The following is a 12,411-nucleotide window of genomic DNA, read 5'->3' on the forward strand; positions in this document are numbered from 1 at the left end:
TCTTCCATAAATGCTTCCCAATGAGCTAAAATTTTATCCTGTTTACTAGATGTATATTTAGCAAAATAATTTTTTCTTTTTTGTTTATTTTCTTTTGACTTGAATTCAGAATATAATTTGTCAAAATTTATTTCAAAAGGTTTATTTAAAACTAATAAAGTTGGATCAGTGGGTTCTTCAAAATCTGTTTGAGTTGGAGACCCTTGAAAGGTGTCTTCATCCTCAAATTTTGACTGTGTAGAATAACAAGGTTTACTAATTTGTGAACTTGATTCAACACCTTTTAATCTAATACTGGGATCAATTAAATTTTTGTCCTTCCTAGGCAAAGTAGTTGAACTATTTGACCTATCCATAGCTATTGAGCTATTGGATCGACTTAATTCTCTGATTCTCAGAGGAGGGTTTACTCTTTGTTGATCAAAACTTATCCTGACTGTACCATCTAAGTATTGTTGAATATAGTCTAGATCAATTATGTCATTTTGGAGTTTCTGTGGAAAACTCTCATTTTCACTAAGCCAACTGGTTGGTAACTGGATATCATTCCAGGAAATGGTTTTGGGTACTTGTACATTAGCATTTGTGCTACCTTGTATAAGTACAGTTTTATCTTTGGGACTTTTGACTAATGCATGAATATTTAAATTAGTTTTCATACATTTATAGTAAATACGGTAAATTAATGCAATTGACTGACTACCTTCAAGCATTTGAGTGATTGCTCCGGCAGTTTGAATATTTAAAGTTAATGCTTTCAAAACATTTTTATCTTTTAAACTAAGGGGTAAATCGGGGTAACAGTTAAAATAAACTGGACCATTATGTAGACTTGATTCCATTAATCCTAGGAGACTATCACTATAGACTGTGAATCTACTATCTCTTAAAGATAATAAAACTGAGGAATTTAATCCTCTTCTTGTTAATGGTTTAATTGCAACTTGTATTAATCCTACATGAATATAATTATATCCTCGTTCAAGGTGACGTTTGACTGATTGTTGACTAAGGAGAGAACATCTCTCTTCTTGTTTAGTAATGGCATAAACATGTTCAGCAGTTTTAGTAACTTGATCAGTACGAAAAGCATCATCTAAAAAACTTGATTTATAAATTTCTTTTACTGGGATTTTAGGTATATTCCAATTTCCTAATCCTGTATCTAAATCTTGATACTCATGTTCTTCTTGGTTGACTATGTCCGCTAACTCAGATAGAAAAGCCATTGAAGAACTGGCTGAAGAACTACACCTAAATAATCTATTCATTGTTTTTAATCCTACAGACTTTTCTTTTAGTATTTTAACCCTAAAGATTTCTTAATTAATATTTTAATCCTAAATTGTCATGATAAACACATACCCCAGCTTTTTTCCCAACCCCTCACTGCCCTACCCTGGGACTTACTCACGGGGACTTTTACGGATTACCTAAGGTGGTCTTTTGCAAGGTGGTCGACCGATGACAACCGAACTAAAATACTAACTAAAATTTCAGCAGGACTAAAAGACTAAATGAAAATTAAGTAGGAGTAAATACAACTTACAAATTACTTGAGTTTAATTCTTCAACTATATCCTACTTGGCTCTGATACCATTAGGGGGGGCGGAAGCACGGACAAGGGGGAAGAACATGTGGGTCAGAGTAAAGACAGTGGGAATTGGAGTACTAAAGTTTACTAGGGATATAATGTTACTATTACTAAAAGAATCAAACAAATGTTACAATAGAATCAGAAACAAAGGCTATGGTACCTATGGTGAATAGTGACATGAATAGTGACGGATGAATAGTGAATAGTGACGGATGAATAGTAAATTCGTGAGTGAATAGTGATGAATAGTGACGGATGAATAGTGACACGTGAATAGTGTCGGGTGAATAGTGAATAATTGAATAAATTTGAATCTATGAAAGAACAATGAATAAATCAATTATATAATAGCTCTATAATTTTATAGAATAGCTTTACTAGTAATTTGAACAACAAAATTACTGAAATGAATTACTTACTAAAACAATCTGAATTCAATTGCTGAATCAGAAACAGTACATGGCAGTTTACTGGTTTACAAGGGTTGCTGGAGTATATTGATACTCAGCAATGACTGGGTTGACTACAGAGGATGAGGAACAGGGGAAGTGGTAGGAGAATTTCTCTCTCTAAAACCTCTCTCGTTTTCTCTCCTCTCTTTTTACTCTCCTACTTCAGTCTATTGTATTCTATTTCAGTCTGTCTTGCCTACTGACTTCTCGGATCCTTTTATAGAATAAGGATCAGAGAAATTACAAACATTGAATAGTAGAATCACGTGACTACAGTAAATAAAGGAGGTTACTGTTTCTACTTTCGGTGCAGGTGGGACCAAAAGTAGAAATGATTACTTCTTTTGACTGTGACTGTTTCTACTTTTGGTGCTGGTGGGGCCAAAAGTAGAAATAATGACTTTAGGCAAATGGGTCCTGGGCATCTTGGAAAGCTGACCCACATGGATTCCTGTGAGATGTTGCTGTAGCTGACTCTTCAGATGATGTATCATCTTCTTCTTGACTGGCTTGAGCAATTAACTGTTGTGCTAACATTAATAACTGGGAGCACTTGGTTTTTGACTTGGATTTCGAAGGCTTGGAAGAGCTTGGTGTTGGACTTCCAAGTCTAATAGTGGAAAGTGTAGGTGAACTTGGTTGAATCTGAGGAACTTGAACCTGTATAGCTGGAATTTTGACTGGTGTTGGAACTTTGACTGGGAATTCTTCTTTGACTTGATCAATAACTCGTTGATACTTGTATGCATCCCACCATTTTACCAAATACTGGCGATTGACTATCGTGTTATTGATACCATATTTCCATTTGAAGATCCATGGAACTTTGTATTTTGCCATAAATAATAGTAGTACTGGAAATTGACTTGTGTGACTATTGACTAGATACAGAGTGGAAAAGTAAGTGACTTGGTCCATGAGTTCACTGGGTAAGATGTCTGGAATGGCTCCATTTTGGTGCCACCATCGGGAGAACCAAGATGGAATTACTGATTTGAATTTATGATCAAACGAAAAGAACCAGGAGTGAGTAAAAGACTCATTCTCATGGAGGATGACTTTGAACCATGCATCAATATAATCATAATAATTATATTGAATGGGATGATTCGGAAGATCTCTGAGTAGTGATGGGTGGCCCCATTCTTCTAGGCTGACTATGTTGTGAATATAGAGGGAATGGTAAATGACTTTAGTTGGATTGACTCTGTCATTAATGGGTTTTATCAGGATTGACTTGTGGTGAAGAAGGATATCTTTGTAAAAAGAAAGGGTTTTAGCTGGGTGAGCAGGGATGAAATGCCATCCTGGGGGGAAAAAGGCTTTGACTAATTCAACTGGGTTTTGAATATTTTTGTGGGCTGGTTCAATGGAGAAGAGGTTAGTGGTGACTGGTTTGAGAATATATTCTGTAGTTCTTACAGGGTAAGGGAATCTTTGTTGACTAGGTTGAATAGTTTGAGTCGAGGAAAAGGGATCAGCATGAAGGTTTGAATTGGGTGGTGTAATATTGTGACTAGGTGAGGGAGCATGTATTAGTGCAGAACTGAAACTAGTTTTGGGTACTTGCCCAAGAACTTGGTACCTGTTTCTGCAATTAGTTGGGGGAAGGGCAAGTTGGTTTTTTGTAGTGGAGGTAGGTTTCTTGCTTTTCTCTGCCATGACTGAACTGCAAATGAATTCAATGTTAAATACAATGAATGCTGCTGAGAAAACAATTTTTAATAGCTATAAAGTAATTTTATGTTGTGCTAAATAAAAATTCTCTAGTAAGAAAATCTGGAATGGAATTTTGATCTCCTTTAATATATTCGATATCAAAATCAAAAATACTTAAAATTGACTGCCATCTAGCAAAGATTTGTTTACTAGCAATATTTTTAACATCTTTTTCTAAAACATACTTTGCACTTTTGCAATCAATTTTGACTAGGAATTTTTAGTTTAATATATCATCTTGAAATTTTGAAATACATAAAACTAATGATAAAATTTCTTTTTTAATAGTACTGTAATTGCTTTGTGTTTTATTCCATAGACCAGAATGGAATCGGACAATTTGCTCAGGGGAAGTAGAATTGACTTTCTGCAGGAGGATACCACCATATCCTATATCAGAGGCATCAGTTTGAATAATTTTAAAAGAATTGACTGTAGGAATACCTAGACATGGTAATGTTTTTACATATGTTTTGACTTGCTTGACTATGGAGGTGTGTACTGGTGACCAAGGAGGGGGATTATCCCTTAGACGCTCAAATAAAGGCTGACAAGTTTTCCTAAGGTCCTTATAAAATTCAGCTATGTAATTTAGGGATCCTAAAAATCTTTGTAATTGATTTTTGTCAATAATTTCATCTGGAAATTTATCAGCAAATTGAATGGCTCTACTGATTGGTACTATAGTTGATTGGTGAATATCATAACCTAGAAATCTTACTTTTGTTTGGAATAATTTAATCTTGGGAGCAGAAATGACTAATCCATTATGTTTAATAGTTTTTATAAATGATTCTAAATGTTTCCAATGCTCTTCAATTGAGTTAGAAAAGATGAGAACATCATCTATATATACTATAATAAAATGACTGAATTGGTTAAATATTTCATTCATTATATTTTGAAATTCACTGGGAGCATTTTTTAATCCAAAAGGCATTACATTCCATTCATAATGACCAAAGGGGGTAGTAAAAGCTGTCTTATATCTATCATCAGGGTGTAACTGGATTTGCCAAAATCCGCTTTTTAAATCAAATTTTGAAAAGATTACTGCTTTACTTAATCTATTAATTAAATCTTTTTTATTTGGAATTGGATACCTGATCCATTCTAACACATTGTTTAATGGTTTATAATTTATGACTAACCTAGGTACTCCTCTTTCTTTTTCAGCATTTTTGTTAACATAGAAAGCAGGACATGACCATGGTGATTTACTTTTCCTAATAATATTGTTATTAAGTAAATCATTTATTTCTTTTTTGCAGGTTTCCATAACTTCAGGGTTCATTTGAATAGGCCTTGACTTTGTTGGGATTTGGGCTTCATTAAAGTCCTTTATGTATGGCAGTGTTACTATATGTTTCTTTCTATGCCAAAAAGCACTGGGAAGATTAGAACAAACTTCCTCTTTTAATCTTTTATTAAAATCTTCAATTTGTTGACTAAGTAGTGTATCGGTGAGTTGTTCTTCAATTTTTTTGTATCTAATTTCTTCCTGTAAAAATTTTAATTGGTTCATTTTTTGACTTACTTTATAAGTAGATGGTAATGTTAATTGTTTCAATTTTCTTTGTTCTGGTGGTGTTAAGAATTTGAACATTACTTGTTGACCAAAAGGTTTAGTAGAAATTCCTTCTTCAGTAGTTGTAAAAGGATAAAGTAAATAGATAAAAGGGGTGCCTAGAATTACTTTGTTAGATAAATCTTGAACTAGGACAAAAGAAGTCCTAAAACAAATTTTGTCTTGACAAACATGGACTTTAGGCAACTTGTAATTAATTACCATTTTACTACCGTTAGCAGAAGTCAATTGTTCTGTTGTTTTGTGATAGTACATGGTAGGTATTATACCTTCTTGAATACAATTTAAATCTGCTCCTGAATCAATGAGGGCAGGGATTTCAATTTGATAATCATGAATTACTAATTTTACTTTGGCATACCATTGTTGGTAGTATTCTTGTTGATCAGATGTTTGGTAATTTTTAGGAATTGTATCAATTTCTTTACCAAATTGAGATTTATTTAGTTTGGTAATATCTTTTTTAATAAGATTAGCTTCCTGCTTTAAATCTTGCAAAGTGACTTCAGTGTGGACTTTGTTTAATTTTTTACCAGAATTTTCTAATGATGTAATTGAATGAGATTTTTGAAGTAAAATTTGCTTAAGGCGAATAATATAATTTTGCTTTAACTCTGAATCATCTATTTTACTGATTAGGTCAATTAATAATTCTTCTTCCGGTAAGGTTTTGGTGATTACGTTTAATTTTTTAAATTCCTCAATTTCCAATTTACTATTGTTAGATGGTTGGGTATCACTAATGGTGATTGGATCTAGAGGAGGGTGTTCTGTGGTTATAACAGGCTGGTCTGACTTATTCTTTTTCACCTTTTTAATAGTATTGACTTTTTTGTAATAATTTTCTAAGTAGTCGAAAAAATAAATTTAAGTTCTGGATTCTTCCATAAATGCTTCCCAATGAGCTAAAATTTTATCCTGTTTACTAGATGTATATTTAGCAAAATAATTTTTTCTTTTTTGTTTATTTTCTTTTGACTTGAATTCAGAATATAATTTGTCAAAATTTATTTCAAAAGGTTTATTTAAAACTAATAAAGTTGGATCAGTGGGTTCTTCAAAATCTGTTTGAGTTGGAGACCCTTGAAAGGTGTCTTCATCCTCAAATTTTGACTGTGTAGAATAACAAGGTTTACTAATTTGTGAACTTGATTCAACACCTTTTAATCTAATACTGGGATCAATTAAATTTTTGTCCTTCCTAGGCAAAGTAGTTGAACTATTTGACCTATCCATAGCTATTGAGCTATTGGATCGACTTAATTCTCTGATTCTCAGAGGAGGGTTTACTCTTTGTTGATCAAAACTTATCCTGACTGTACCATCTAAGTATTGTTGAATATAGTCTAGATCAATTATGTCATTTTGGAGTTTCTGTGGGAAACTCTCATTTTCACTAAGCCAACTGGTTGGTAACTGGATATCATTCCAAGAAATGGTTTTGGGTACTTGTACATTAGCATTTGTGCTACCTTGTATAAGTACAATTTTATTTTTGGGACTTTTGACTAATGCATGAATATTTAAATTAGTTTTCATACATTTATAGTAAATACGGTAAATTAATGCAATTGACTGACTACCTTCAAGCATTTGAGTGATTGCTCCGGCAGTTTGAATATTTAAAGTTAATGCTTTCAAAATATTTTTATCTTTTAAACTAAGGGGTAAATCGGGGTAACAGTTAAAATAAACTGGACCATTATGTAGACTTGACTCCATTAATCCTAGGAGACTATCACTATAGACTGTGAATCTACTATCTCTTAAAGATAATAAAACTGAGGAATTTAATCCTCTTCTTGTTAATGGTTTAATTGCAACTTGTATTAATCCTACATGAATATAATTATATCCTCGTTCAAGGTGACGTTTGACTGATTGTTGACTAAAGAGAGAGCATCTCTCTTCTTGTTTAGTAATGGCATAAACATGTTCAGCAGTTTTAGTAACTTGATCAGTACGAAAAGCATCATCTAAAAAACTTGATTTATAAATTTCTTTTACTGGGATTTTAGGTATATTCCAATTTCCTAATCCTGTATCTAAATCTTGATACTCATGTTCTTCTTGGTTGACTATGTCCGCTAACTCAGATAGAGAAGCCATTGAAGAACTGGCTGAAGAACTACACCTAAATAATCTATTCATTGTTTTTAATCCTACAGACTTTTCTTTTAGTATTTTAACCCTAAAGATTTCTTAATTAATATTTTAATCCTAAATTGTCATGATAAACACATACCCCAGGTTTTTTCCCAACCCCTCACTGCCCTACCCTGGGACTTACTCACGGGGACTTTTACGGATTACCTAAGGTGGTCTTTTGCAAGGTGGTCGACCGATGACAACCGAACTAAAATACTAACTAAAATTTCAGCAGGACTAAAAGACTAAATGAAAATTAAGTAGGAGTAAATACAACTTACAAATTACTTGAGTTTAATTCTTCAACTATATCCTACTTGGCTCTGATACCATTAGGGGGGGCGGAAGCACGGACAAGGGGGAAGAACATGTGGGTCAGAGTAAAGACAGTGGGAATTGGAGTACTAATGTTTACTGGGGATATAATGTTACTGTACATTAATGTTCTTCTCGAATAGTGACTGTACATTAGGTGTAGTTCTTCAGCCAGTTCTTCAATGGCTTCTCTATCTGAGTTAACGGACATAGTCAACCAAGAAGAACATGAGTATCAAGATTTAGATACAGGATTAGGAAATTGGAATATACCTAAAATCCCAGTAAAAGAAATTTATAAATCAAGTTTTTTAGATGATGCTTTTCGTACTGATCAAGTTACTAAAACTGCTGAACATGTTTATGCCATTACTAAACAAGAAGAGAGATGTTCTCTCCTTAGTCAACAATCAGTCAAACGTCACCTTGAACGAGGATATAATTATATTCATGTAGGATTAATACAAGTTGCAATTAAACCATTAACAAGAAGAGGATTAAATTCCTCAGTTTTATTATCTTTAAGAGATAGTAGATTCACAGTCTATAGTGATAGTCTCCTAGGATTAATGGAATCAAGTCTACATAATGGTCCAGTTTATTTTAACTGTTACCCCGATTTACCCCTTAGTTTAAAAGATAAAAATGTTTTGAAAGCATTAACTTTAAATATTCAAACTGCCGGAGCAATCACTCAAATGCTTGAAGGTAGTCAGTCAATTGCATTAATTTACCGTATTTACTATAAATGTATGAAAACTAATTTAAATATTCATGCATTAGTCAAAAGTCCCAAAGATAAAACTGTACTTATACAAGGTAGCACAAATGCTAATGTACAAGTACCCAAAACCATTTCCTGGAATGATATCCAGTTACCAACCAGTTGGCTTAGTGAAAATGAGAGTTTTCCACAGAAACTCCAAAATGACATAATTGATCTAGACTATATTCAACAATACTTAGATGGTACAGTCAGGATAAGTTTTGATCAACAAAGAGTAAACCCTCCTCTGAGAATCAGAGAATTAAGTCGATCCAATAGCTCAATAGCTATGGATAGGTCAAATAGTTCAACTACTTTGCCCAGGAAGGACAAAAATTTAATTGATCCCAGTATTAGATTAAAAGGTGTTGAATCAAGTTCACAAATTAGTAAACCTTGTTATTCTACACAGTCAAAATTTGAGGATGAAGACACCTTTCAAGGGTCTCCAACTCAAACAGATTTTGAAGAACCCACTGATCCAACTTTATTAGTTTTAAATAAACCTTTTGAAATAAATTTTGACAAATTATATTCTGAATTCAAGTCAAAAGAAAATAAACAAAAAAGAAAAAATTATTTTGCTAAATATACATTTAGTAAACAGGATAAAATTTTAGCTCATTGGGAAGCATTTATGGAAGAATCCAGAACTGAAATTTATTTTTTCGACTACTTAGAAAATTATTACAAAAAAGTCAATACTCTTACAAAAGTAAAATGGACAAAATCAGACCAGCCTGTTATAACCACAGGACACCCTCCTCTAGATCCAATCACCATTAGTGATACCCCACCATCTAACAATAGTAAATTGGAAATTGAGGAATTTAAAAAATTAAACGTAATCACCAAAATCTTACCGGAAGAAGAATTATTAATTGACCTAATCAGTAAAATAGATGATTCAGAGTTAAAGCAAAATTATATTATTCGCCTTAAGCAAATTTTACTTCAAGAATCTCATTCAATTACATCATTAGAAAATTCTGGTAAAAGATTAAACAAAGTCCACACTGAAGTCACTTTGCAAGATTTAAAGCAGGAAGCTAATCTTATTAAAAAAGATATTACCAAACTAAATAAATCTCAATTTGGTAAAGAAATTGCTACAATTCCTAAAAATTACCAAACATCTGATCAACAAGAATACTACCAACAATGGTATGCCAAAGTAAAATTAGTAATCCATGATTATCAAATTGAAATCCCTGCCCTCATTGATTCAGGAGCAGACTTAAATTGTATTCAAGAAGGTATAATACCTACCATGTACTATCACAAAACAACAGAACAATTGACTTCTGCTAACGGTAGTAAAATGGTAATTAATTACAAGTTGCCCAAAGTCCATGTTTGTCAAGACAAAATTTGTTTTAGGACTTCTTTTGTCCTAGTTCAAGATTTATCTGACAAAGTAATTCTAGGCACCCCTTTTATCTATTTACTTTATCCTTTTACAACTACTGAAGAAGGAATTTCTACTAAACCTTTTGGTCAACAAGTAATGTTCAAATTCTTAACACCACCAGAACAAAGAAAATTGAAACAATTAACATTACCATTTACTTATAAAGTAAGTCAAAAAATGAACCAATTAAAATTTTTACAGGAAAAAATTAGATACAAAAAAATTGAAGAACAACTCACCAATACACTACTTAGTCAACAAATTGAAGATTTTAATAAAAGATTAAAAGAGGAAGTTTGTTCTAATCTTCCCAGTGCTTTTTGGCATAGAAAGAAACATGTAGTAACATTGCCATACATAAAGGACTTTAATGAAGCCCAAATCCCAACAAAGTCAAGGCCTATTCAAATGAACCCTGAAGTTATGGAAACCTGCAAAAAAGAAATAAATGATTTACTTAATAACAATATTATTAGGAAAAGTAAATCTCCATGGTCATGTCCTGCTTTCTATGTTAACAAAAATGCTGAAAAAGAAAGAGGAGTACCTAGGTTAGTCATAAATTATAAACCATTAAACAATGTGTTAGAATGGATCAGGTATCCAATTCCAAATAAAAAAGATTTAATTAATAGATTAAGTAAAGCAGTAATCTTTTCAAAATTTGATTTAAAAAGCAGATTTTGGCAAATCCAGTTACACCCTGATGATAGATATAAGACAGCTTTTACTACCCCCTTTGGTCATTATGAATGGAATGTAATGCCTTTTGGATTAAAAAATGCTCCCAGTGAATTTCAAAATATAATGAATGAAATATTTAACCAATTCAGTCATTTTATTATAGTATATATAGATGATGTTCTCATCTTTTCTAACTCAATTGAAGAGCATTGGAAACATTTAGAATCATTTATAAAAACTATTAAACATAATGGATTAGTCATTTCTGCTCCCAAGATTAAATTATTCCAAACAAAAGTAAGATTTCTAGGTTATGATATTCACCAATCAACTATAGTACCAATCAGTAGAGCCATTCAATTTGCTGATAAATTTCCAGATGAAATTATTGACAAAAATCAATTACAAAGATTTTTAGGATCCCTAAATTACATAGCTGAATTTTATAAGGACCTTAGGAAAACTTGTCAGCCTTTATTTGAGCGTCTAAGGGATAATCCCCCTCCTTGGTCACCAGTACACACCTCCATAGTCAAGCAAGTCAAAACATATGTAAAAACATTACCATGTCTAGGTATTCCTACAGTCAATTCTTTTAAAATTATTCAAACTGATGCCTCTGATATAGGATATGGTGGTATCCTCCTGCAGAAAGTCAATCCTACTTCCCCTGAGCAAATTGTCCGATTCCATTCTGGTCTATGGAATAAAACACAAAGCAATTACAGTACTATTAAAAAAGAAATTTTATCATTAGTTTTATGTATTTCAAAATTTCAAGATGATATATTAAACCAAAAATTCCTAGTCAAAATTGATTGCAAAAGTGCAAAGTATGTTTTAGAAAAAGATGTTAAAAATATTGCTAGTAAACAAATCTTTGCTAGATGGCAGTCAATTTTAAGTATTTTTGATTTTGATATCGAATATATTAAAGGAGATCAAAATTCCATTCCAGATTTTCTTACTAGAGAATTTTTATTTAGCACAACATAAAATTACTTTATAGCTATTAAAAATTGTTTTCTCAGCAGCATTCATTGTATTTAACATTGAATTCATTTGCAGTTCAGTCATGGCAGAGAAAAGCAAGAAACCTACCTCCACTACAAAAAACCAACTTGCCCTTCCCCCAACTGATTGCAGAAACAGGTACCAAGTTCTTGGGCAAGTACCCAAAACTAGTTACAGTTCTGCACTAATACATGCTCCCTCACCTAGTCACAATATTACACCACCCAATTCAAACCTTCATGCTGATCCCTTTTCCTCGACTCAAACTATTCAACCTAGTCAACAAAGATTCCCTTACCCTGTAAGAACTACAGAATATATTCTCAAACCAGTCACCACTAACCTCTTCTCCATTGAACCAGCCCACAAAAATATTCAAAACCCAGTTGAATTAGTCAAAGCCTTTTTCCCCCCAGGATGGCATTTCATCCCTGCTCACCCAGCTAAAACCCTTTCTTTTTACAAAGATATCCTTCTTCACTACAAGTCAATCCTGATAAAACCCATTAATGACAGAGTCAATCCAACTAAAGTCATTTACCATTCCCTCTATATTCACAACATAGTCAGCCTAGAAGAATGGGGCCACCCATCACTACTCAGAGATCTTCTGAATCATCCCATTCAATATAATTATTATGATTATATTGATGCATGGTTCAAAGTCATCCTCCATGAGAATGAGTCTTTTACTCACTCCTGGTTCTTTTCGTTTG

This window comes from Rhododendron vialii, chromosome 13a (assembly GCF_030253575.1).
Source record: "Rhododendron vialii isolate Sample 1 chromosome 13a, ASM3025357v1".
Classification (NCBI taxonomy): Eukaryota; Viridiplantae; Streptophyta; class Magnoliopsida; order Ericales; family Ericaceae; genus Rhododendron; species Rhododendron vialii.